At 41.4% G+C, this 26,868-nt stretch overlaps 1 protein-coding gene across 18 annotated transcripts in view; it reads left to right on the plus strand.

Annotated features, from left to right (window-relative positions):
• SORBS2 (sorbin and SH3 domain containing 2) overlaps positions 1-26,868 on the plus strand; it is a 380,804-nt gene that overhangs the window by 167,400 nt on the left and 186,536 nt on the right. For all 18 annotated transcript variants that reach the window (XM_010377968.2, XM_010377969.2, XM_010377977.2 and 15 more), the window contains one exon: positions 22,340-22,479. The gene's annotated coding sequence lies outside the window, so the exon portion shown is untranslated. The remainder of the gene's footprint in view (positions 1-22,339; positions 22,480-26,868) is intronic.

Here is a 26,868-nt window from a genome sequence, read left to right on the forward strand (position 1 = left end):
ACTTGGTCTTGGGGAACAGGCTCCTGGGCTTTTCCAGACCCCTATTTCCCTACTTAGGGGGAAGAGATAATAGCGCTTACATCTGAGTATTATCATTAGGATTAAATGAGATTATTGCAAAATGACCGGCATAGCGCCTGGCGCATCAGAGGCAGAATGAATGGTCACCCATGCCTATTTTTGTCATCAGCATCATGTTAAGTAGTTTCGGTTAATTCTTTAGGGGAAAAAAAAAGAGAGAGAGAGAGAGGGAGAACCATTGGAGCTTCTTTATAGAGGACAAGTAATGATCATATTTGTGGGTGAAAAATATATAACTGGTAGCAGTATCAAATTAAATGAAGAGCACAAGAAAAGATTATGAAAAGATGGTGCCAATGAATTAGGAGAAAAACCTGGGCGTGAACTAAGGTGACGGGGCCGGGAGAAACGAGCGAGGAATGTCATCAGTCAGGCCCTGCTCTGTGTCAGCCGCTCTTCCAAGTGTCTGGAACGCGTCTGAAACAGCGACTGCCAAACCGTCTTCAAAACAGGCAATTCTACTTGAGTGTGATGTTGCGTTGCCAGAGGTGCCTGGGATGCAGAGTGAGGAAAATCTGGGGGTACCCGTGGCTTGTGGAGGAGCCTCTGAGGTTTCTCTGAAGAAGTGTGTGTGGTGGGGCCTAAGAATATGTCCACATTCGCCCTGGAAGCTGGCCAGCCCCACCGTGACCAGGGAACAGCATGGCCACAGCACCCAGGCATGCCCAGCCCCAGCGTGACCAGGGAACAGCGTGGCCGCAGCACCCAGGCATGCCCAGCCCCAGTGTGACCACGGAACAGCGTGGCCACAGTGCCCAGGCATGCAGCGATGGATTCTGAGCCCTGGGAGCCATTGGTATGGCTGGAATGCAGGATGCCTGATACGGAGAGATAGTGAGTAAAACCGGACAAGCAGACTAGAGCCAGATGGTGGTGCCACTGTGTCACCCTAAGCTAGATGGGAAGGCCCTGAGACATTTCAAGCAGGAAGGTGAAGTAGGATTTCCTTTATAAGGCAGCTACTCTGGTGTGAGAGTACCACTGAGGTAGGGTGGGAATGAATTCAAGAATTTCACATAGGGCCAGGTGGGGTGGCTCATGCCTGTTAATCCCAACACTTTCAGAGGTAGAGGCAGGAGGATTACTTGAGCCGAGGAGTTTGAGACCACCCTGGGCAACATAGTGATCTCGTCTCTACAGGAAAATTAAAAAAAAAAAAAAGGGGGGGGGAATTTCCCATAGGAGGACAGTACAGTAATCCAGGAAGACGGTGAATGGCCCAGCTAGGACAGGACGGTAGGGCTGGGGGGACGTGCTGGCGTGGAGAGATTGTGGAGACAGAACCAACCGTTCTCAGTTGGCATTTGGGAGTAAAAGCAGGCTATGGTTTGATTACCAGGTTTCCGTCTTGGGAAAATAAGATATGGAAAAAGCATTTTGGGGGAAGAAGATAGTGAAGTTGGTTTGAGACTTTCTGAGATGGAGATGCAGGTGGAACACTTACGTGGATATGTGGTTTTAGAAAAACAAGGTCTAGACCAATAGAAATATATTGAGCAGCAAACAAAAGCCACATATGTAATTTTTAATGTTCTATCAGCCACATTTTAAAAAGTAAAAATAAACAGATGACACCAACTTTTATAACATTTTTAACCTAGTACAACCAAAATATTAAGATTTCAACAAGTATAAAAAATAGTAATGACTTACTTGACATTCTTTTTTTTTTTTTTTTTGTATCTAGCGTGTATTTTACAGGATAACACATTTCAGTGCAAGTGAGCCAAGTGCCCAGGAGCCACGTGTGGCCCGTGGCTGCCATGTAGACCTTTAGAGGCTGGGCAGGAGGTGTCTGCTGGAGAGTGACTAGGATAAAAACCTTCTCTGAAGGTACAGATCCAAGAGAGCTGATGCAGGGAGGGTGCAGCAGAGGTGCGCTTGTCCCAGCGGCAGGAGAGAGGAAGGAATTGCCGAAGCTGCCCCGACCCGTGTAGGATGTGAGATTGGAGTCTCAGAAATTTTGGAAACTTTGTTTATCTTTGTTGGAATTTACACAATCAGAACCTGCTATATAAATTTGCAGGGCCCAGTGCAACATGAAAAGGCAATTCCAAAATTATGATGAATAAGTTATAGATGCTGACAGCGGGGTAGCAAACAGAACACCTGGCCGTTCTAAGCACAGGGGCAGTGCACATGCTCAGTTTGCAAGCTCAGGAAGCCCGCCCTGTACACACCACTTGCGTTTTTAGGCATCATCTGTGAACGCAGTTTACTTAGTGAGATGATTAATGACTTTGAGCTACGGTGGGGTGTTGCTGCTGGGAGCCACTCTTCCTGGCTAGAGGTGAAAGCAGCTTCTCCTCAGGCCAGAGGTCTGGGTGCACCAGTCCTGTTATATCCTTCCCACGTTCCTCACACAGACAGGACCTCAATCATGCCCAGACGCCACCGCCCTGACCCTCAGTCACACACCCAGGACCTCAGTCATGCCCGGAAGCATCATGTCAAGGGAGCCCACCGAGTCCCCAGCCTGCTAGAAATCTGGCAGCTCCTCGTTATCATTCTACTTGTAGAAATTCCTCTTTTTCCACATCTTGTCATGGTGAGAACAGCCAACATGGACGCTTTAGACTGGGCTTCCTTAGAGCGGTGGGGGAGGGAGAACTGGACCCAGGAACCACCATCTGAATTCCCTGAGATCAGCAGATATCTAGAGAGCTGAGGCTGGGCCATGTGTCTGCAGTTCTTGTCCCAGGACAGTGCTTTGAAGACACCTTATTTAGATTTTTATATTTGTGGCTCTGACTGCAACTCCCCTGCCTTAAAAATGTAAATTTAATGATCATTTTCAGACTTTCCCTGTAGTACATTATTTATGAACATAGGACCTGCCTCCCTGAATAGCACCAAGCACCCATGGCTCAGACACTCATCAGTGTGGCTGTCCCCACCCATCGCCTGGATTTCCTCCTCTTCCTCCTCCATCTGTCTCTCCACTCTCTTTCTGCTGCCCTCTCTCCCCAGCCTAATGTCATTTCTTTACCTGGTTATTTTTAAAATCCAAAAAGTAATTTGAAGTGCCATTTGTTATACTTAAGAAACAATTTTATGTCATCAGTGTTTGGTCACTTAGTTTTAAAAGTCAGTAAATAACAGTATTTTTTTTCTTTTAAAAAAGAAACTATAACAAGTGCTTTTTGATAGACTCTCCCTTTGTATGTGCCTTGTCAAAGGCAGGACTCCCCCAATTCTGCACCAATGTCTTTCCAATTTTGCAGGACAGGAGGGGGCAGGCCGGGCAGGAGCCTATGGAGACCAAGGCCCAGTCATGGATTTAGCCTTCGAGGAGGTGTGGCCGCTGCCATGTGACTCCATATCTTTCAACCACAGGCTTGGTCTCTGTAAAAGGAGGATGCTGTGCCTCGATCATAGGACCAATCGTTCTCTTATATGAAATAATTTGTGCAAAGGATACCTCACAGGGCCTGGCACATAACTGGCTCTCAATCCATAATAACTTCATCATCAATAAAATAATCTCCAGAGATGGAAGGGAAATCTTTGGCCCAGACAAGCTTTGTTTTATCAAGATCTCCCAGAGGTCTTGACCAAACAAAGCTCAACTGGGCCAAAAATCAAAAAATACACAAAATAAAAATAAATTTCCGTAATAGAGAAACAATTAAATAAAAATCTTCTTAATACACAATCCATTTGACTTTCCATGATCATGTTGTTCTTAAACTGTTGAAGTCCAACTTAAAACTCAAAGAAACTTCATTAGAGGATGACAAACATACTCTTGTATCTTCTGGTCCTAACTGATTACATTACATTGAGGCAAACTAATCATCTGGATAAATTGTGTAGAGTATTCACGGCAAAAATGATGATAGGATAGAATGTGGGAGATCACTGTTTCCTAAAGACCTCATTCCCAAAGAACAGCCATCCCGCCATTGCCTAGGCTGACAGAGACTGCAGTGCCACAATCCTGAAGCACTTGCTTCAGAATACATCATATGATCTTTTCCCAACAGAATTTGGATTACCTGCTTAATGGTGTTTTTCTTGGGCTGATCTAAAATGAATCTTCACATCACATGGTATTGGAGCTTTGTGATCTGCAGGGTTAGTCAAGAATGTAAAATAACAGTAAGTATTCTTATAAATAATAATAATGGCCACCATTCATTCAATGCACTCTGTGTCAGGCAGCGTGCCAAATTCTTTAAATACCTCTCATTGACTATTCACACGAACGCTCTGATGAGGACATTATTCTCATTTTATAGCAGAGGAAACAGGCGCAGAGAAGTTAAACAGCTTGCACAGGGTCACACATGTGGGGAAAGTGGGATTCCAGCTTGAGTCGGGCAGATTCCAAGCCCTGCACTTCCAACAGTTTTCCAGACTGCCCATTTGTGGGAACGACAGATCAGCCAAAAGAAAATGTTACATTTCTCATTTTATCATTCTCTCTGTATTTTTTGTTCAGGGGCTCTATGGAAACCGTTATTTATAAGTGAACACCAAATTTCCTTATCCTCAAGACCAGAAATAGCATGACAATAAAAAGAAGGAGGAAGAAAAAAACAATCTAGGATGTCAACAATGATTGTTTTTCTGAAGTTTTTATTTTTTTCTTTTTGCTTGTTCTTTCTCTCTCTCTCTCTCTCTCTTTCTTTCTTTCTTGATGGAGTCATTCTCTGTCACCCAGGTCAGAGTGCAGTGGTGCGATCTTGGCTCACTGCAGCCTCTGCCTTCCAGGTTCAAGCAGTTCCCCTGCCTCAACCTCCTGAGGAGCTGAGACTACAGGCGCACGCCATCCCACCCAGCTAATTTTTGTATTTTTAGTAGAGACGGGGTTTCGCCATGTTGGCCAGGCTGGTTTCGAACTCTTGACCTCAGGTGATCCTCCCATCTTGGCCTCCCAAACTGCTGGGATTATAGGCGTGAACCACTGTGCCCATCCCATATTTTCTAAATCTACTTAATGTGATGAAAATTTCAAAATAAGGAGATGTATCTAGAATTGGGCCAAAGGAAATTTAGGTAACACCAAGCATGTTTAGACATTTAACTAGGATGGTACAAGACTAAGCAATAGAAAACAAATTTTTAAGCCTCCGAATATAAATATTTTATTGATTTCCTTCTATTATTAAAATTTGCTTCAATTTTAAATTGGGACATTATTTAGAAGCTGTCCCATTAGAAAACTGATTATCACCAAGTTGATCTTCCACGCCAGTGGGCTACTGCTCTTCAATGCCAGTGGGCCTGTTTCCTGGCGGTGGTGGTTTTACCCCTGGATTAAGAATGATTAACTCTACTTTGGAACCAAATACAGTTCACATGGAGTTCAAAAGGAATCCAGAGTCTTGTGGCTCTGTACATGTTGAACAATTTCCCTTTGTTGACTATTAGCACTCTGATCTAAAGAAGAAAATGGTTACTCTGACAGCGTGTACTTGTGGGTAAAAACAATCTTATTTTTTTCACATTTTTAAGAGAGTATCTAGTGTGACAAATATCAAGTATGAGCACTCACTTTTATAATAAATTCCATTTTGCAGATTAGTCCTAACATGCTAGCTGAAAGAGTTCACCAAGGCACTTAAAGTAAGAAAAATAAAAAGTCAAGAGGTCATCCTCAGAACATCCACTGTTTGACATACACTGTACAGCCTCACCTTGGCTGGCTTTGTACATCCATTCTTCCACCATTCACTTTTCTCCACCATGAGCTAGGCTTTTTCTATGGGGCAGACACTGTACTATATGAACAATACAGAAGTCATGGCCCTCCTGGACCTTCCATGCTCAACATATACAAGGGCTATGTATACGTTGTATCTGAAGCTAACTTGTCCAGTTCACAAACATGAGTCTGTACAAACAAAACAAGATCATGTGAAGTACAGAAAAGCGTCTTCTTAAACATTTAATGTATTCATAAATGTATTGCCCATATTTTGTTCTTATGTAGGTGGTAAATTTATACTTACCATTGCATGGTAATAAAATGTGGCATGTGGCAAAAAATGTGCTCATTCTAATTTCAACAGATGTAGGTTTTAAGTATTGAAAATTAGCATGCTTTCCCAAATTAGTACTTAGAGAAACTTTTAAAATTTTTTATGAAAAATGGCATTTTAATAAGCCTCATTACATTGCTATGCTCTTAAAAGCACATTCATATATTATTTTTCCCCCATACTCTTGATTTTCTACTCAATGTTCACATTTTTCGGAGAACAGACAGTATGGAATATTCATAGCTAAGTACCAAAGTCAGCCTTCCTTTCCATTGACACATTGTGGAGCAGGAATGCAGTTTCCGTGGCACGGAGTCAATGCTGAGTGAAAAGTTGGATCATTTCAGAAAATGTGATCAGGGAATCTTGAATTGTTCCCTAAATTAACAAAGTCAGTTGTTTAGTGATAAACATATTTTAGAGTATTTGTCTGTGAGATGGGAGATGCTTTCTATCAGATCAATGGACTAGTTTATGAATAATGAAGTTAACATTCTTAGAATTAATAGTTTCTTTTACATGAATAGACCATCTATTTATATGTGGCTGCACAAATAAATTGAGTAAAATATGAGTTCGTAGGTTTCTTAGCTCTTTTAATGTGAAAACAATTCCAGTTGTAGAGTCGCCCAGCTCCTCAGGTACCTTGTAACGAACCCTGAAGTTTCCAGTTCTTATTCATTGGAGGAAGCTCTTAGTACACATTCAATAGATAAGTGGCAAAGATACATGTATTGTACTTGTAGAGCCAGGGTGGTTATCCTGTGAGTGAGAACTGGGAATGTTTTTGCTCTAATGTGTCTTTTTGAGTGTGGCCACTAATCAGTGTGGGTTAATAGACTGACTGAATAGTACGTCATTATTTTTCTGTTTTACGTCTTACCCCAATGCTAGTTCCTCTGAGGACGAAGTTAACTACTAAACCAGTGAGTGGAGATAAGCGTCATTAAGAAATAAAATTCCAAATCTCTTGCCTCCTCAAAATCTGTGAAATTAGAGACATGTTTCAACAGCCTAGAAATTAGCCAAGACCATTCATAAACCTTTTAACTACAGTAGATATATTGTTTCTCAGTGAAACAGATCATGGCAAATGTAGCCCATGGAGACCCTGCTCTCCCTGATTTGGAAATAGTCCAAGAGCTTCTAAGTATTTATATAGATAGGCAGAAATTTAAGGTCAAACTCATTTCCAAATGCACTAAAACACTGAGAAAATGGTCGAGAAGCAAGAATAGCAGCAAAACTAGCTAACAATACCTCACCTGGCACATTTTCAAAACCTTCTAATACTTCAGAGGAGTTTCATGAAATACTGCATTAAAAATCAAGATCACTAAAATGTTATAATGCCTCTCTTGAATGATTCTGTTGTAAAAAATTGGTATATTCTGAGGATACGAATTATCCTTTTAAAAATAAAAATGGAGGAGACTATAGAATGAAATTATGATTTTATTTGCTAAAATTATATTAATTATTATATTAAAAATTATAAGAAATTATATTAATTTCTTTATTGTATATATTATATAATATTTGATTACTATCTTATACATAATTATATAATTTATACTTATAAATATGATTTATTTGATAAATTATACTTTGCTAAATAATAAAATTGTTATGACTTTATTTTGAATAATTATTACATAGAATTCCTGAGTACCTTTGTAGCTAATTCGAATCTGGATAAGGTGAGTGGGGATGAATGAATATTAGGAGTTCTCTACAGGACTGCTTAAGGGTAGAAGGAAGGCAATTTCATTTCTTATGGAAAATGGAAATATCATATTAATCTCAAAGAAACACAAAAATAAGCTTTAACAATGGATCTTAAGCAGACTTTTGAATGTTTTTTAAAAAAGAGCAATGCGATGTTGAGGACATCACGAAAAAGAGTATAAACATCCCAAACAAAGATGACCTGACCTGGTCTTGATTCCTAAGTCAAATGCCCCAGAGAATAACTGGAGCCCAGAGCCCAGGTGAATTCTGCGGCCCAGGAATCATGTATTCTCCAGCTCATGTTCTTCAGTTTGTAGGTCGTGGCGTTTGTTAGTACTTGAAATTTCCAGCACCCTTGTGGTTACCCAAAATAGAAGGTGGTACAGAAGTCCAATTTGGAGTCTCAAAGGTGTGTTCAAATGTGTGCAACTGTTTTTAAAATAGGCCAAGTGGATAGATCTTAATCTGTAACATGAAAACAGAGTTCATGTTACAGAATGGCGGAGGCTCTGCAAGTTAGAACCAGGTTTGGCCACAGCGATGGGCACCGTTGGTGAAGAGCTTTCCAATTCCTTCTTCGCTTACCCAACATTATATGTGCAAATATAAGGGTGGCTTGGACTGAGTCTTTCTCTGTCTTTGCAGGTGAGATTCATTACAGGGTATAATTATAAAATTTACCAAATAAGTGTACCCTAATATAATGCTATAAAATGAATTCAGCTGCAGGTTTCTTTTTCAGAAGTTTTACAAGCAAGCCTTGTATGAATAATTTCTCTCTGAGAATTATCTCATTTCTGAAGTCATTTTTCTCATTATCTGAAATGGTGCTATTTTCCTTTGATAGTTGATTGATTCTGAGATCACACTGCTCTACTTGAGTGTCGGCTATGACTCAACTGAAATGTGCCTAATTTAAACTTTGAAGCACCAAATTTTATTTGTTTTTCTTTTTAGATATAGCCTATTAATTTCTTTCCCCCGCTGAATCCATTCTTACTAAAATTATTGCAAACCTCATTTTCTCTGTCGGTATCTCTTTTCTTCGTCTATGAAAACTTCTTTGTGTTGCCCCATTGACGCTATCACCTGATACTTAAATGAGTCTAGGATTGCGAATAGCATTAACAGCTAATTTAGTTCATCAGGGATTTGAATAGCAAGTCTCCAACAAAGCTGCTCCCAGGCAGAACAAAGCAGCAGTTGGTGCTGGAGCAGCCCTGGTGCTCATGGAACGGACCGGTAGGACCCGTGGAAACCCCTCTTCCGTCTCAGATCGGGAACATGCTGCCTGCACCATTTGATGTCATTTGCCCATTCACTGCAACAATGTTTCTTAGACCCTGGCCCTAGTCATGGCTTTAGCTGTGAAATCATCTTCAGCTCCCCAATTTTCAAAATGTGAAGGGGATGATTACCTAGGTTTTGTAATGTTCTTTCCAGCTATGATTCAAGGTTAAATGAAAAGTAAGAACTATAATATTCGTCCTGAAAGTCTCCAGACTAGGCCCTATTTAAGAAATGCTGTAGAGAAATGTGCGGTAGGAACAATACGGGAAGCCTGCCCGCCCACAATCTGCATTGCTGGATTTAGCCATAAAACCCAAGAGTACCCAAAGTGGAGGCACTTAGGATAGGGTGGAGACAGAATGGGAGGAGGGAGCCTCAGAGAGAAATGAGACGACCTGAATTTAATATAAAAACTTTTGTAAATTAAAATAGGAATCAGAGCTCACAGAAATCATAGGTCTAAAGTCATTATGATCTTCCTACAAGGTGAAAAAAAAAATAGAGAGGCTATATAGAAACAGCCCCATGTAAGGATGCTATTTATAACCCCCTCAGCTTGCATAATGGTTTCTCTGTCCCTTACAGCTTATCTTTCCCTTCTAAATATGTGTGTGAAGAAGCTGTTGTCCTTTACGTCCTTTTTATTTAATCTGCTCCCCAGTGCATCAGTTCAGTTTGTCCATGCCAGCCTCTCTTAACTATTTTCACTTAAACAAGTCAGGCCTTCTATTCATTATTGCTGTTGTTTGAGCTTTCCATTCAGAGTATCCCTGGCTTGCTTTATTTGGTGTATATTCACTCAGTACATTCCAGCAACCAGCCACTGTGCTGGGAACTGGTTGTATTTTGTTTTTAAAGGAATCCTATCCTCAAGGAGCCTACCGTGTAGTAGGAAAAAAGAGGTAAACAGCGACAACAGCCTACTGACCCCGTCTTCTGCAACCACTTGATGGAGTAACCAATATTCATGCAAAGTCTCATTTAATCCTCTCAAAAACCTCCCAGAGAGATAGGTGGGGTTGTCTGCTATTTTTTTTTTTTTTTTTTTTTTTGAGACAGAGCCTCAAAAAAAAAAAAAAAAAGATGAACATCCAGATTGCAGTGCAGTGGCATGATCTTGGCTCACTGCAACCTTCACCTCCTGGGTTCAAGCAATTCTCCTGCCTCAGCCTCCCAAGTAGCTGGGATTACAGGCATGCGCCAGCACACATGGCTAATTTTTGTATTTTTAGTAGAGATAGGGTTTCACCGTGTTGGCCAGGCTGGTCTTGAACTCCTGACCTCAAGCAATCTGCTTGCCTCGGCCTCCCAAAATGCTGGGATTACAGGCCTGAGCCACGATGCCCAGCCTGTCTGCTATTTATAGATAAGGAAATCCAGGCTCAGGGAGATTAAGTAACTCTCCCAAAGTGACATGGCTTGCCATGGGAGAAGCCACGCCTTGAGATCTGCTGTGCCTGGTTCCAAAGCCTCAGTTCTTTCCTTGCAATGTAATCACTGCTGTGATAGAAGGATACTTTTTCAATTACCATTCATTATAACCATAGTCAATCAATGTTAAGTTAGTGTGTATTTGTTTGTAACAATGTGGATAGGATTATAACTGTGCTCCTCCCACCTACCAAAGGAATGATAGACTTTCACAGGGCCTTACAAAGTCCATTCTTCTCTATTTCTTCCAGGTCATGTCTTTTAATGCTGCTATCTTTCCTCTTTAGCCTTCTCCACTTACTAAATGAAGCAATGATAACGCTGTTGCTCTAAGGAGACTGTTATGTCAAACATAGGACAAAGTGATTAGCTCAGATATGGGGATTTTCTTAATCCAGTTGTTTGACAGTCCCATGTATTCTTGTTTAAAATTAAAATAGACCAAAAAAACCCAAAACATAAAACTTAGAGTGTGATCTATCTGAAATAAATGATAAGGAAATTAAATTCAATATCTAGGTGTGCCCAATCCATTTCCTTTTCCCCAACAGCAAAGTAAAAGTACCTATATTTTTGAAGATCAATTTGCAAATAATTTTTTTCTATGTAATGTAAACAAATTGTAGCTAATGATTCCAATGCGCCAGGTGTGGTTTTCCAGCATTATATTCTTCAACCCTCTTCTTAATGCTTTAAGGTAATGAGCGCAATTCCCATTGCTCAGATGAGGAAAACGAGGCTCAGCAATTACACCCAAACCAGGGAGCTCATTAGGGGAAGAACCAGAAATTTAACTCAGAGCTCTTTTTTCTCTAAGCCCATGCTCTTAAGATGATGATGAAAACAGCAGCAGCCAGCACGTAGGGAGTGCCTACTGTGTGTTGTTTAAGAGCTTTGCATATATTAACTCATTTAAGCCTCGCAACAATTATGAGTCAAGGACTACTACAGGGCTTATTTGGTGGGTAAGAGAACTGAAGCCCAAGAAGATGGTAGTAGCCACAGAAGCTGGCAACAATAGAGTCGGGTTTGATGGTGGTAGGTAACTACTGACCACGCTCTCAATCATTACACTTTAACACAGTTCTTGGCAAATGTGACTAGAAAGACACAATATTAATACGAGACTGTCTGTTATAAAACAGAATTGTTATGATTTATATTCATTTCTTCCATTCATGATCATCAGAAACCATGACACAGAAATGCTTAGAACAATTTCCATGTTGCGTGTGTATTTTTAACTTTGTTTAATTCTGAAAATTCACTGGCCGCCTAATCAAACTTGTCTTCCCCTCCATTACGACTGACAGCATTCACCGTTTTAAGAAACCGTCGTAAGATTCTTAAAGGTTTTTAACACTCAAAGCCAATACATTATGGCCTTGAATAATCTTTTCAAAATTGCTTTTTCTGTCCCAAGGACACATTTCATCATTCAATTTAGATTTTAAAAACTCCCTAAACTCCATCGAAGTGACCCTGTTCAAAGCGCTCTGAACAATGATCTGGCAGTGTCTACTGAGAACAGAATAAACAATGCGTTCCTGTTTTGTATTTCCTGTCGATTATTGCTGTGTTCTTATTTCTCTTGACATCACCAATCAGTAAATGGTTGTTTTAGAAAAAAGAGTCAACTACTTTACTATATTTACAGTCAAAAATATTCAAATGATGCAGCTCCCAGGGCGCTAGGCATATCGGCTCATTTTTCATGGCAGTTTTTGCTCCATTGGGAAATAACGGGCCGGAGACTTAATGCCGCAACTGTTGTAAGCATTAGTTGTTGATGTCCAGAAGTTCTTTCAAAACTTCTGGAACTATTTTTTAATAATATCTTAATGGCAGGCCTAATAGTTTATTGCTATCATTTAGCCAGTCTAATGTAATGAAAGTTGTTTTTAGATGATTGTTTTGGTTCTGTTTCTAGCTCTCATGGAACAGATTACCTCAACACAGTCATTTAACCAGGTTGGGTTTGCCTCAAATAACAAGAAATCCCACGGACAGGTAGCCCAGGGTAGGTTCTGCTCTGCCATCTCTCCGTTAGCATGCACCCCCCTAGAATGACATCTGCATTTCAGTTTACAAAAAGAGGAGCACAACAAGGTTAGAAAGAAAAGGACAGCCAGGCGCAGTGGCTCACGCCTGGAATCCCAGCGCTTTGGGAGGCCGAGGTGGGCGGATCACAAGGTCAGGAGATCGAGACCATCCTGGCTAACATGGTGAAACCCCATCTCTACTAAAAATACAAAAAATTAGCTGGGTGCAGTGGCAGGCACCTGTAGTCCCAGCTACTCAGGAGGCTGAGGCAGGAGAATGGTGGGAACCCGGGAGGCGCAGCTTGCAGTGAGCCGAGATCACGCCACTCACTCCAGCCTGGGCCACAGAGCGAGACTCCGTCTCAAAAAAGAAAGGACAGGACAAGGAAGCCCTCTTCTCTGGGGGGTTAGTGTCATTACTGTGCGTGTGAAATTTTCAGCAGGACGCCTTGCCTTTAGCTTATTGGTCAGAACAAACTGCAAGGAATCCGGGAAGGTCAGTTGCTAACTGGGCATCTTGTCAGGATTCTGCAGTGAGGAAGACCGAGACTGCAAAATGGATCCTCAGGAGGCAGGAGGAAGTGTCTACCACACCTCTTACACACTTGACTTATTTTACAGAGTAATGAATATGGAAATAGTGACTTAATTGTAAAATAAAACATATCAGACAGAACCTCAAACTGAAAATGATCCTCAAAGGAATTCTTGCCACAGAAAGGAGGGCCCTTGCTGGAAGGTAAAAATGTGAGCATTTACTCTGATTCAGAGGGCAGCTTCCCGCCTCTCTGCCTGGATCCAAAATGTCCATCATGCGGGCAGGATATTCCTTCTCATGCCTGCCACTGAAGACCAGTCTACTTCTGCTTAGCCCTGAGGGTCTGAACAAAGACTTTGCTTTTTTTTTTTTTTAACTACAACATGGTTACTGATTTCTTAACGTGTCTCTCCCATGCCTTTTAGTTTAGTAGATTGACTTTGCTGGTTAAAGCATTCCCTTCCAGACTTTTCTGTATCATAATATACATAAAATCAAGAATATTTGCAGGCACAGAGGTAAACACATGAGGTTGCTAATAGCCAGAGGTGGCCAGTCCAGGAGCTTTAGCTGCCCAAGGCCTCACTTGGCCACCTGAGAACTGAGGAGATCAACAGTGTAGAACACTGTAGTTGTTGCCACACACTGAAGTAGAAAGGGTCTGGTTAGAAGACAGACAACATAGAAAATAGTTCTATGTCCAGTTGGGGTGGTGGCTCACGCATGTAATCCCAGCACTTTGGGAGGCCGAAGCAGGCAGATCATGAGGTCAGGAGATCGAGACCATCGTGGCTAACACAGTGAAACCCTGTCTCTACTAAAAATACAAAAAATTAGCCGAGCGAGGTGGCAGGCACCTGTGGTCCCAGCTGCTGGGGAGGCTGAGGCAGGAGAATGGCGTGAACCCGGGAGGCGGAGCTTGCAGTGAGCTGAGTTCACGCCACTGCACTCCAGCCTGGGTGACAGAGCGAGACTCTGTCTCAAAAAGAAAAAAACAAGAAAGAAAATATTTGTGTGTCCAGTCTCTGAGGGTTTGTATTTCCAGCCTCATTCATTTAGGAAGAAGTTTTTCTCATGCACTTAGTATAAGAAATCTACAGTTCCTTCTAACTCTTGAATGCTGGTCAACTATCCTTCATTGTTCTTAATTCATCCTTTACCTTTGTGAGTTTCAAGGACAGTTTTCTAGCATGGTGTGTATTATGTACTATCCCTGCTAAATTAATTAACTCTGTGGTCATAGTAATTATGGAATTGTGCCATGGCTTGTTGATTAATTCATTCAGTTTTTTAATGTCTCAGAAAAGATACATTTCATGCTGTGTCTTGGTGATTTCAGAGTGTTTTACACATGTATAAAGAATAGATTTTAAAACATTGTTGGGCCATAGCAAGCCTTCCTCTGCCCAAGTGGTAGAAGAAATGTTTCCATAGCTCCTTTCAAATCAATGCAGCAGAGACCCAGCCCTCTCCTACCCCAGGCTTTGACCCCTGCTGTGTAGTCTGTGACACACAAAACTCTCCTTTTCTCTCCTGTTGATATTACTTGGCTATTTGCCAGAAAATAAGATTGCAAATCTCCAATCTTCTCAATCAGTGGCTATTCGTTCATTGTCTGTTTAAAACTTATGCATAATATGGCCATGAGAAAGAGTTTCATACCACTGGAATGACTATGGCCTGACCAGGTGGCATGGTTGGTGTGTCACTTTATACCTACCTGTCTGCTCATAAAACTACATTATAAATAACCACATAGGGTTTCAGGTGGTATAACTGCCAAGCAATAGGTAGACAAATACATAATGCTCTCAATAACCCTAATCAGAAGAAATGTTTATCAGGGACCTCACTCTACCCTAGTAGAGTATCACATGGTTGTGAAAAAGGTCTAGGAATATGATATGTGAATGCAAATAACTTGCTTTATTGAAATCTATTTTAGAATAAATGCAAATTAAGATAACAGAACACATTACATCCTGAAGGGAAAAGCAAGCAGCATCTGCGTCTTCAGATGGCTTCTAAACCACATAGGTAGCTACAAAGCAATATTTCAGAGAATCGTCTGGGTTGGAAACAGTTGCTTAATTAGAGCACATAATTTTTTGCTTTTTACATGATCAGATACTTTTTATTTCATAGGTTCTGATAAATATAGAACCAAAAAATGTACTCTTGTGTTGCTTCATGCCTTAGGCAGAACTTATTTAATCATTTACTATTCAGCAACTACGTATTGGCCCCTGTTGACATTGGGCCAGGCACAAATGCAATCCCTGTGTGAGGAATGTAAGTAATGTGAGGGGCAAGTGGGAGCTGATAGGCTGGTGGAGGAGAGGGGCTCCAGTCAATTACTCCAGCAAATTCAAGCAACTGAGCCCGAATTTAGAGGGAATGAGGAAGGTGATTCTTTACGAGTTTAAAAAAAAAAGGCGGGGAGTGGCGGGGCTACGCTGGTGGAGCAGGAAAGTCCTTCCTGAGGAAGACACTTGAAAGCTGGAGGTTGCATGGCATTCGCCAGTGGGCAGGGAAGGCGTTCCCATCAGAGTGAGCCATGCAAGCCAGGGCCCTGCATGAGGCACGGTCCAGGAATGGAAGGGAAGCTGGAGAGGCCAGAGGCAATGGCGCTGGGAGGAAGGCGGTGGAGATCTGGGTGGAAATGCTGCAGGACACCAGATTGTGCAGGGCCTTCAGTGGGCTGCATGGAAAAGACTTAGCTTCATGATTTTCATAGCAGATTTAGCGACCGTTGCATATGCTCAATTTCAAATGGAATAGAAATAACAAGAAAAGCTAAGTCATGGTTACGTAAACAGCAGAGGTGCTTTTTAAATACACAAAGAATTCAGGCAGCCAGTTTAAAACAAAGTTTCAGGCTGGGCGCAGTGGCTTACGCCTGTAATTCCAGCACTTTGTAAGGCCGAGGCAGGAGGAACACCTGAGGTTAGGAGTTAGAGACCAGTCTGACCAATATGGTGAAATGCGTCTCTACTAAAAATACAAAAAATAGCCGGGTGTGGTGGCACATGCCTGTAGTCCCAGTTACTTGGGAGGCTGAGGCAGGAGAATCGCTTGAACCCAGGAGGCAGAGGTTGCAGTGAGCCGAGATCACCCCATTGCACTCCAGTCTGGGTGACAGAGCAAAACTCCATCTCAAAAATAAACGAATAAATAAAAATAAAAATAAATAAAACAAAGTTTCAACTAGAAAATTGAGCTTAACAAAGATTTTAAGAAGTTATTTCTATATAATCTCTTTCAGTGATACTGGTCCTTTAACCATTTGTTAAGATTTTCTCCTCACTTGATAAACCCCAATCCCAGATAGTAAAATGGCACATGTGATGACAAATCGCCTCCTAAAACTTATTTGCTTAACATCAATAACCAGGCAGTAGAAGTCACCGGGTGCATGATCTGACTCCTTTCAAACAGTGCCGCCCACAGGTGTAAATCACGGCGACTGCCGAATGTAATCCAGATAAGCCCAAGCAAAAGCATAGGTTTAAGAGTCAGTAAGGCAGGTACAGTCCCATTCCTCTGCCTACTTTTCAGGGCACAAGTGTAGGGAGCTTGCATGACTGGTCTAAAGTCACTCAACATATGGGCTTTAGTTTCCTAGCCCAATGCATGCATGCATTGTTCAGCAAGTGGCACACCATGGGTGAGGTTCCTGTAGATGACCTGACAGATGTTTGCTACATGCATGAGGCTACCAGGTATCCTTATTTTTATTGCATATGCTTCACTTTGTTGAGTGTGGTTGAAGCAGGCAAGCATAAAAGATGTTACTCCAGGCCAGGTGCGGTGGCTCACACCTGTAATCCCAGCACTTTGGGAGCCCGAGGCACGTGGATCACCTGAGGTCGGGAGTTTGTGACCAGCCTGACCAACATGGAGAAATCCCATCTCTACTGAAAATACAAAATTAACCAGTTGTGGTGGTGCATGCCTGTAATCCCAGCTACTTGGGAGGCTGAGGCAGGAGAATCGCTTGAACCAGGGAGGTAGAGGTTGCAGTGAGCTGAGATTGTGCCATTGCACTCTAGCCTGGGCAACAAGAGCGAAACTCCATCTCAAAGAAAAAAAAAAAGATGTTACATCCACTTAGTCTAGCCTTCATTTTGCTTACAATGTGCTTGACTTTAGTGTCCATGTCTTCTTTTAGTCAGCATTAGCTGATTTCTGTAGGAGAATCTGACTGCTCTTTCAGTATGTCTTTGAAACTCACGCCAGTGTTTGAGATGGTCTTGCTGCCTCTCCCTAAGCACTGAACTATTTGACTAAGAGAATGACACATTGTTCTCCTGGGATATTAGACAATGCTACTAGAATGACAGGGGCCAGGAAGGTCTCTAAACGTCTATAGCACAACTCACTTTTCAAAGGACTGCAGGGGTAAAGAATGTTCTCTAGAAAACAATACTCATGGGAAAACTACATTTACTTCCTTCCTACTGGGATCCTCTCAAATAATAGGAAGTGATGAGGAATCAATTGAGAATTCTGTGCTCTCTTGGGAAAAAAATTTAAAACAACACTCAAAGAAACCTTCTAAATATATGTGTTCAAAAAATCATGCCCATGAAAGTCCCTGGAAATCACCACAGTATCTTTAAAAAATTACTAAATTTAGCCACATATGGAAATCTGCACAGATTTTCAAATATATTTTGATTATTTAACCAACATTCATATAAAATTTACAAAGCAGCAGACTTTTTCCATGGCCGTTTCAAATAACAATTTTCACCCTACAACAACTGAATACAGAAAGGTCTCATTACAGAGGAGGAAACTGAGGTATGGGGAGGCTAAGAAAGTGACCTACGGCTACAGCCACGCATAAGTGTCAGGATGAGGATTCGAACCCGGGCACCCTGACTCCAGACTCTCCACTCGGAAGTATTATGCACTTTTTAAAGTTTTCTGAAAGGACCAACCAAGAAAGTGAGAAGCAAAGCTGCAGATGGTTTCTGCATACAGAATTGGAAATTCCAAATGTTACCAGTGTGAGCCCAGATTCTCTCTTATAGTGAGGATTTTATTTTTACCAAGCTCTGTGAAACACGCAAAGCTCAGGTGCCGCCTGAAAATGTGAGAAGTCATTTGGCAAACGAATGAGGTTATTCAGACACACTCTTGAGGTTGGCGTGCTCATTTATTTAAGGCCGGAACAGAGGTGTAGTGAGTAACAGAAGGCCTCTCTACTCCAAAATATGGGTCTTTCTCACCAGTTCTAACACTTGTAGAGTTATTTGGGTTAACAAGATCCTCTTTTGGGATGGAAATACCCTCTAATATGGTTTGATCTGTGTCTACTATGCCTTAATGATGTAAAACCCTCTTGGTTTTTGTTAGGGAGGGAGAGAAAAAATACATTCAATGAATCTGACTTTCAGCACTTTCATCCTTTTGTTTCCCTCTTCATCTCTGTCCAAAAGATTATTCCTGTTCCAGCCTCTGAAACCAAACCTGTGGATACGTAGCGTTTAAGAAACTCAGTTCCCAGGGCTCCTGGGCCCACTTTGACGTATACCAGGGTTCTTTTAGCAAGGTCCTTATCTCTTTCCTCGGAGCCTGCATCTCTGCTCAGATAACTTACCCTAGGGTTCTAGCTTCTCCAAGACCGAGGCTGTGCTCTGCTTTACCCAGCCTTCCTTGAAAGGCCACACCCGGAGCAGCTGGGACTTCTGTCACACCTGCAGAGGCATGGAGGCCCCCTGCGTGGCCCTGGCTGTGTGCGTTTGACTCTCTTCACCCTAGCACAGGACCTGTCTTTCCAGCACCTGGCAGTCCCCAAGCATCTGCCCCCTCACTAGCAGGAGCATCTGGTTTCTAGATCCTGGCCTTTCCACAGCCAGTCTGATGGGACTCCCAGTGCTGGCTTTAACCTGGAATCAGCTGTTCACATATGCAGATGCTTGAGTCACATCCAGAGTCATTAAATCTGACTCTCTGGGGGCGGGGCCGGGCTACTGGTGTTTGTAAAAGTTTACCTTGTATTCACCCAGGGATGACAGACACTACTTTACATCAATTTCTCTCAAGTTTCAACATATTTCCACACAGCCCGGGGGTGTTGTGAAAATGCGCCGGCTGGCTCAGTAGGTCTGGGTGGGGCCTGAGCTTTTGTGTTTCTAACAAGATCCTAAGTGATGATGTTAATGTTGGTCCACGGACTGCTTTTTTAAGAAGCAAGGCCCAAGACCAGCGGTTCTCAAAGTGAGGTCAAGAATCACCTGGGAACTTGTTAGGGATGCAAAATTTCAGCGCCCCACCAGACCGACTGAATCAGACACTCAGGGGTGGACCCAGCAATCTGTTTTTACGAAGCTTCTGGGTCAGTGATGCTCACTACCTTTCGAGAACCATTGGCCTACATGGCACTGCCCCGTAGAAACAGAATGCAAGTCACATAGGCAGTTTTAAATGAGCTAGCAGTCAGATTTGAAAAAGTAAAAAAGAAACTAGTGAAATTAATTTTAGCAAAATATCCTATTTAACACACTGTGTCCAAAATACTGTCCTTTCAACACAATATACAAATTAATGTCATAATTTACATTCTTTTTTCAATACGCAGTCAATATAAAAATTATATGATAGTTTACATGTTTTAGGAAGAGAAAACATTTAATTTAATCTATTTTTATTTGTACGAGTTTGTGGGGTACAAGGAGAATTCTGTTACATGGATGTATCGTATACTGGTAAAGTCATAGATTTAATGAATGTATCCATCACCTGAATAATGAACATCGTACCCATTGAGTAATTTCTCATCATTCACCTTTTTTTGTATAAAGACCTCAAAATCTAGCATGCATTTTACACTTACATGACATCTCAGTTTTGACTAGCCACATTTTAGGAGCTCAGTAGCCACATGTAGCCACCATATTGGATAGCAAAGCTTTACACTCACCGCAGAGATGATGGTACTGACTTCCATCAAATGCTTGCTGTGTGTCAGACATTACCCAGTTAAGCATTTTATGTGCATTTTTCCTGTGAGCCCTATGACAGCTCATTATTATCTCCGTTTTATACGAGGGCGGGTTATGGTCATCTTTGTTTCCTTAATGCCATAGCTTCTCGAGGAAGGCCAATATTTAAATGCATTTTCCTTTGTGGTATAAACTATTATAAGAAGGAAAAAGAAAAAAGCAATTAAAAATAATGTGTTTATCTGAGGCTAGGCTTCCAATTCTTACCGGTAGAATTACCATTCCACATTGAGGCCAACAGAAACAAATATCCCATGTTAGATTGGCAGGTATTTAAGACATAGTAAAATGTGACCATTTAAAAATAAATGAACAGAAAAATGCATTATTCTAGAGTGATTTTTTAAAGCCTGGTATACATTTTTAAAACGAAGTTGATCTTATTATAAAATTCAAATTAGAGATTTCAAAGTTAATTATGAATTTTTAAATTTGAAATAGAATTTTAATATAAGGTCTATTGAGCCAAAGGATTTCACTATTTTTAAATAGTACTTGAAATGGTAGTCATGTAACCCTTTTTTGTTTTTATGTGGCATAACCCTCAGTATTTTCCATAATCTATTTCAGTGTCTTTAATTGCAAAGAAAGAATTGAATTTGATATGAGCATCTAGCAACCAACCCTCACATTAATTATAAAATATATCAGGGCCTTTTTTTTTTTTGAGATGGAGTCTCACTCTGTTGTCCAGGCTGGAGTGCAGTGGTGCGATCTCGGCTCACTGCAACCTCCACCTCCCAGCTTCAAGCGATTCTTCTGCCTCAGCCTCCCGAGTAGCTGGAACTACAGGCACGTGCCACAGCGCCCAGCTAACTTTTTACATTTCTATTAGAGATGGGGTTTCACCATGTTAGCCAGGATGGTCTCAATCTCCTGACCTCGTGATCCACCCGCCTCGGCCTCCCAAAGTGCTGGGATTACAAGCATGAGCCACCGGCGGTTTTTTATACTGGATTCAGGTTGAAGACTCTCTTTTCATCTCCTGATGGAAAGCCTCTCTCAGTAGTACTTTCTGACTACCTAAGCATTCTTTTTGTTATGAAAAAACACAGGGATTTCATCTATGTGGAATGAAAGTGTTCATAAAAATACTTAACTGCTTCTTTGGTAGAAAGCAACTAATTTGCCTCCCTGGTGGTGTTGTAAAGGCACAATGACTCAATGCAGGCCTGAAGTTGATCTGATGACGCATAGTATCTTCCTTCATCCATAGTAGAAAGAAATCTCGGTCTTCAGCTGCCATGATGTGAATAGTCTCATCATGTGAAAAAGTCTGGAAAATACTTAAACATTCTGTTTTTATTTATTCTCGCTGCATCTGTGTGCGCTAAACCCCTGAAGGCAAGGACACTTCATTCTGCCCACCACTGTATTCCCAGAGTGCTTGGCTTATAGTAAGCTCTGAAGTGCTCACCAAATAACATTTGCTGAATGAATGAATGAATGAATGAATGAATGAATGAATGAATGAATGAATACAACTTCTTAGTTTTTAATTCTAGAAACAAAATGAAGCCTCAGAGTTTATCAGTCATTGTCAGTGACCCAACCAGAATGATTTCTTCATTGGCCTGTGGAGGCCGAGGCAGGGGTCACTGTTTGTCTGCCTCATGTCACTGAATGGTCCCCAGTCTCTGCCAATAGATAAGAGGTGTCAACGCTTAACCCAGTAGCTTTCAAAAATAGCGTAGTTGATGAAACTGGAAATTTAGGTGCGGGCTCTTTTAAGAAATGATTTGTCTTCATTCTTAAGAAGAATAGACTGGCAACAGATACTGCTGACCAGAAAGCACTCAACTATTTCTTAAGACCCCTTAGGAAATAGCAGAAGAAAAGCCTTCCTTCTCAATAAAGCATAAACAGGACATCTCATTTTCAATGAATCAGGTAATTCATATTGAAAACTTGAGGAGCACTGTGTTTCTTTAAGATTCCAGTCAACTTTGGGTTTGTTTTGTTTTCAATGGTGCTGGCAGTTTTCCTTAAAATTTAAATGAATATTTGCACAATGAACCAAGTTGTTGTGGGTTTCCTGGTTGGTGTTTTCTCCCCCCTGGAGTGGGGGGTGGTGATCTGGGCAAGGCATTTTCATCCCTTTGCAGACAACCCCGGCTGCTGTTAATGCTGAAAATAGCTCCAATGCTCTCAGAACAGTAGCACCACCCAGCAGCTGCGATTCTTTCCCTCTCTTACTTGCCTCTCTTTTGCCTTTTTTTCCTTCAGACACTTGGATTGGACTTAATCTTAAACCTCTGGAGTTCAAGACCTTTTAAAAAGGGCTAAATAAACAATCTCTACATGTAAAAGGCCACTGACTCCTACTTCCTCTGCATAGAGCAACAGTTGAACTCAGCTGCCTGTAGGTAAGATTTTTTATTCCGGAATTATTTAATTGTTTTCTGATATGATCGTGACTAATGTTTTTAAAATAACTCACTTACAGTGGAAATAATCAGGAGAGTTGTGAACAGTTCCCAGGTAAACGTTGTGTTCCAGAATACAGCGGGAGCATCTGGGCGTGTTCGTGGCTGCACATTTTAAGCTTTGCTTAAAGCTCTCGTTATAGTGACCTGCAGCACAGACTTGACTATGACTGAACCACAGATCAGAGGTCTAATTAAGCCTGATTGCCAGAGCAATGAGAGGATCTTTCAGACATCATACTTTTGTTGTTTAGACTGCTTTATTTTTAACTTTCCGGGACATTAAAAAAAAAAGAGACAGAGGAAAAAGATGCCATCCACCTGAGTAAAGAGAATATATATAAGTAATATTCTTTAAGGGCAACGAGCGAGCTGTATTGTGTAATATGCTTCTTTTATCACTGTTGCGTTCATTGCTCGTGTGGAATCACAGTGGTTGATTTGGAGGTTTTGAGGATTTTATTTTTGATATTGTTGTTTTGTATGTTCCTAGCACATTTTAGGGGACGGTTTTGAGGATTCCTTACTCAGCTGAATATTTTTTGCTAAGTACATTTGCTGGCAGGTTTCTCTAACGTGACAATGTGATACTTTGGGTCAGTTTCGGTGGCTCCCTCTCCCCCTCGTTATACTTGCACTTGACATTTTGCAAAGTACTTTGATCTGTGGACTTTAACTTTAAACACAGCATTTACTTTGATTGTGGCTATTTACTATGTTCAGTAAAATGTCTCCTTTTTTTTTTCCTTTTGGTTTAATACTTTGATAGCATTTCCTTTCAATAATTTATTGGAGCTTTAGTTTTCCTCACCGATCTGTCTTAGGTTTTACTTCTAGAGGGACCCCCATTTGAAAGAAAAGTATTCTCTGGTAAAATTCCCCCAACACAGACTTCATGGCAGTTCATGGCCCCTGTCTGGCAGATGTGTAAGAGCAAGCAGCAAATGGCAGTGCCCAGAAGCCAGGCTGGCTACCCTGCTGCCTCAGAATCTCCGTGTGCCTTGGGGCCCAACGGGTGCTTTTTTAAAACATGGATGCTGAAATCTTTGGAGGTCAGAGATACTTTTTTTTCAGAAAAGTTTATTGGTATCACAGGCCACATGTCAAAGGAAAGCATGCATTTTAACCACATAATGATCTTCTGAGTAACAAAAACAGAGGAAGAAATAACAAACAAAGAAAAAGAAAATTAAAATCAAAAGAAAACTGGGAAAAAAAACAAAAACAAAAAAAACCCTCAGTAGCCAGAAGTCTGTTTTACAAGTGAAACTTCTGCTGTGTAAGGGATAAGGGATTTCTTAAAAATGTATTTCCTAAAATGGGCAAAATGTAGCACTTACTAGCCATTCAATCAACTTTGGAATATTCTCTTCATTGTAAAGAAGGCACAAGCATATATGACATTTCTTCCCCTTTTCTTTCCCACCCCAAGCACAAGGTATTTTCACAGTCCTCAGCCAAATGCAGAGTTTGACATTCGCTGGCAAACGGTCCCTGTGTGTTGTGTGTTCTGTTGAAGGTTAGGAATAGAATGAGCCTAATCCTGTCAGAAGACTGTTTAAGTCCCAGTCAAGGACGCTAGCTCCTCAGCGCTGACGCAGTCTGCCCCTGTCCTCTGCACCTTGCTAAGAAGGACGGACGCAAGTGGTCACAGGGCAAGTCTCCAGAGCGGCGGAACTGTGGGGAAAGCTATGGCAGAGATCCCCCTGGATTAGGAGCAGATGCAATAGAATCTCCAAAATTTGGATTCATAGTAGAAAACCCGAGAGATGTTCAGTCTAATCTTTTAATTTCGCAAACCTGGGCATTTCATTGCCACTTTTCCCCTTCAAGTCTACATTATAAGAAGCATGTTAATCATTGCATTTATGTGTATGGTTAACATTTTAAATCCTCCCGTTATTTTGAGCCTGGACTTTGTGGGGGGCAGGGGGGTGGTCTAGCTAGAATACTCACTCCCCCTTAGTACTGGGAAGCCTTGGTCGCTGGGTGCAAATATATTGCTAGAGGTGATACTCCAGCAGTAAAATTAAAGGGCACCAGGATGAGATCTTTGTGGAGAATGGTGGGTGATCATTCCATTCCCAGGCAAGCCATTTTTTCCCCTGTTTTGTTTTGTTTTTCTTTCTGTTTCTCTTCACCCCTTAATTTTACGTTGAAACTCTGGACTGTTTGAATGTGAAACTTCAGGTGAAACGTAGCCAAAGCCGCCAAGTTTCACCCGGCTTCCACATGAAAGAAGTATTCTACCCAGCCTTGCACGAAACTTGGCCTGTGTTGCCAAAGGTTTCATGAATGTCAGTGAGCCTGAATTGGAAACATAACCCAAGGCCAGCTGACTTCTGGTGACTTTAGGCTTTATTGTATCAGTATAGAATCTGCTGAACAGGGACAGTCCTATTTCCACATCTTCTACTGTGGTTTCATGGGGGCACACCTTTTCCCCCAATAAACTCCCATTCATCTCATGATGTTTGAAAGCCAGGTTCCATCCTAATATGAATGTTTGTAGCCGTGGGATTGAAGCACTGGCAGATAGAGGTCTGCGTTTTAAATTCCAGCAGCCTGAGCCCCAGTGGTGTGAACATGTTGGTAGAATTCAGCTAAAGGAAGGAAGTCCTAGGAGAGCCATGGAATGCCTTTCTTTGCTTAAATATACCTCTGTGCTCGTGAGGAACAAACAGTAACATTTTGTCCAGGTCTATCCGCTTGACAGTACGCCTTTTGTTCCCTTTCCAAAGGTGGTGTCAAATATATTGGTGGAAAAATAATAAACTTCCAGATATTTTTTTCCTCCTGCTCAACTGATATACTCCAAGGGAACATTGCAAGCATTGAGAAGTTCAGTACTGTGGCTGGGAATGTAAGGTATACTGAGAATAAAGGAGCCCTCAGTGGAGGCAATGTCCCTCAGAAAAGCATGGTGACCTAGAGCTGATGTGGGTGTTAACAGTCACATGGGACCTGGTTGGGAAGGTGTGTGTGTGTGTTTTCTGGGTCGGGGTAGTAGCGAGCAGAGAGGAAAAGGGGGATTTGTAAGCTTTGTTCAGCAAATCTATGACATCGAAAACAAAAATGATCAAGCCCAGGATCTGGAAACATTCTTTCGTAGATCATAGAAAATTTGTGTTGGCTGAATATTGACTTTTTTTGTTATTATTTTTCTCATTAGAGACACCAAGCATTAGGATTCCAGGCATAGTAAATAATCTCCAATAAAAATATGACCCATTGGGAGACACAGATCATTACAGGTAACTCCCGTGAGTCAGTCTCAGGAAGTTCCTCATGGTTCTCTGGCAGCTATGAAATGCTCGGCCACCCAGGACACTAAGATTTGACTTGTCCTTTTCTTAGTTGGAAGCTTTCTAAACTCATGTGAAGAATTTTCGTAAAAATGAATCTGTGGCCTCACTAAAGATTTAGACTCTCTTTGGTGAGATATATAGATATAGGTTTATTATAAAATTAAATTGCCATCAATTTTCATTTAAAATTTCATAGTCACTTATGTATTCAATAAAACAGACTTTCATTAAAGATATGGTTTGCATTTTAGCAGTGACGTGCAGTGGATGCCCTAGTAGGGAAAGCATTGGAAAAACCAGCAATAACACAATTTGGAAGTGCTATATGTAGAAGCTGCTTTTTAGCACTGACTTCGCTAGTCACAGTGTAGCATTTATCAGCATATATGACTTTGATAGCCCCAGACTGGCACCATGAGCAGAGGAAAGGAAGATGTTCAAATGGAGGTTCTAGAGAAATCATTCAGAACCATCCCACAAGGAAGTTCTCACTAAAGATATCAAGGTATAAGGAGTTCAGTAGTTTTAAGAGGTTCATCATCCATAACAAAACAGAAAAAGGGAAAGGATAGGCTGGGCGTGGTGGCTCATGCCTGTAACTCCAGCACATTGGGAGGCCGAGGCAGGTGAATCACTTGAGGTCAGGAGTTCGAGACCAGCCTGACCAACATGGTGAAACCCCATCTCTACTAAAAAAACAAAACAAAACAAAACAAAATTAGCCAGGTGTGATGGTGCACACCTATAATCTCAGCTACTTGGGAGGCTGAAGTGGGAGGATCGCTTGAACCTGGGAGGCAGAGGGTGCAGTGAGCTGAGATCCCACCATTGCACTCCAGCCTGGGCAACAAGAGTGAAACTCTGTCTAAAAAAAAAAAAAAAAAGAACAAACAAACAAGTGAAAAGATAAAAATGCCAGGGAAAGGATTTAAAAAAAATAAATGAAAAATTGAGAATCAACACCAAGCTAGTGTATGTGCAAATGTTTCTCTAAATCATTAAAAATCTTATTTCAAGAAGA

Source organism: Rhinopithecus roxellana, chromosome 2 (genome assembly GCF_007565055.1).
Source record: "Rhinopithecus roxellana isolate Shanxi Qingling chromosome 2, ASM756505v1, whole genome shotgun sequence".
Classification (NCBI taxonomy): Eukaryota; Metazoa; Chordata; class Mammalia; order Primates; family Cercopithecidae; genus Rhinopithecus; species Rhinopithecus roxellana.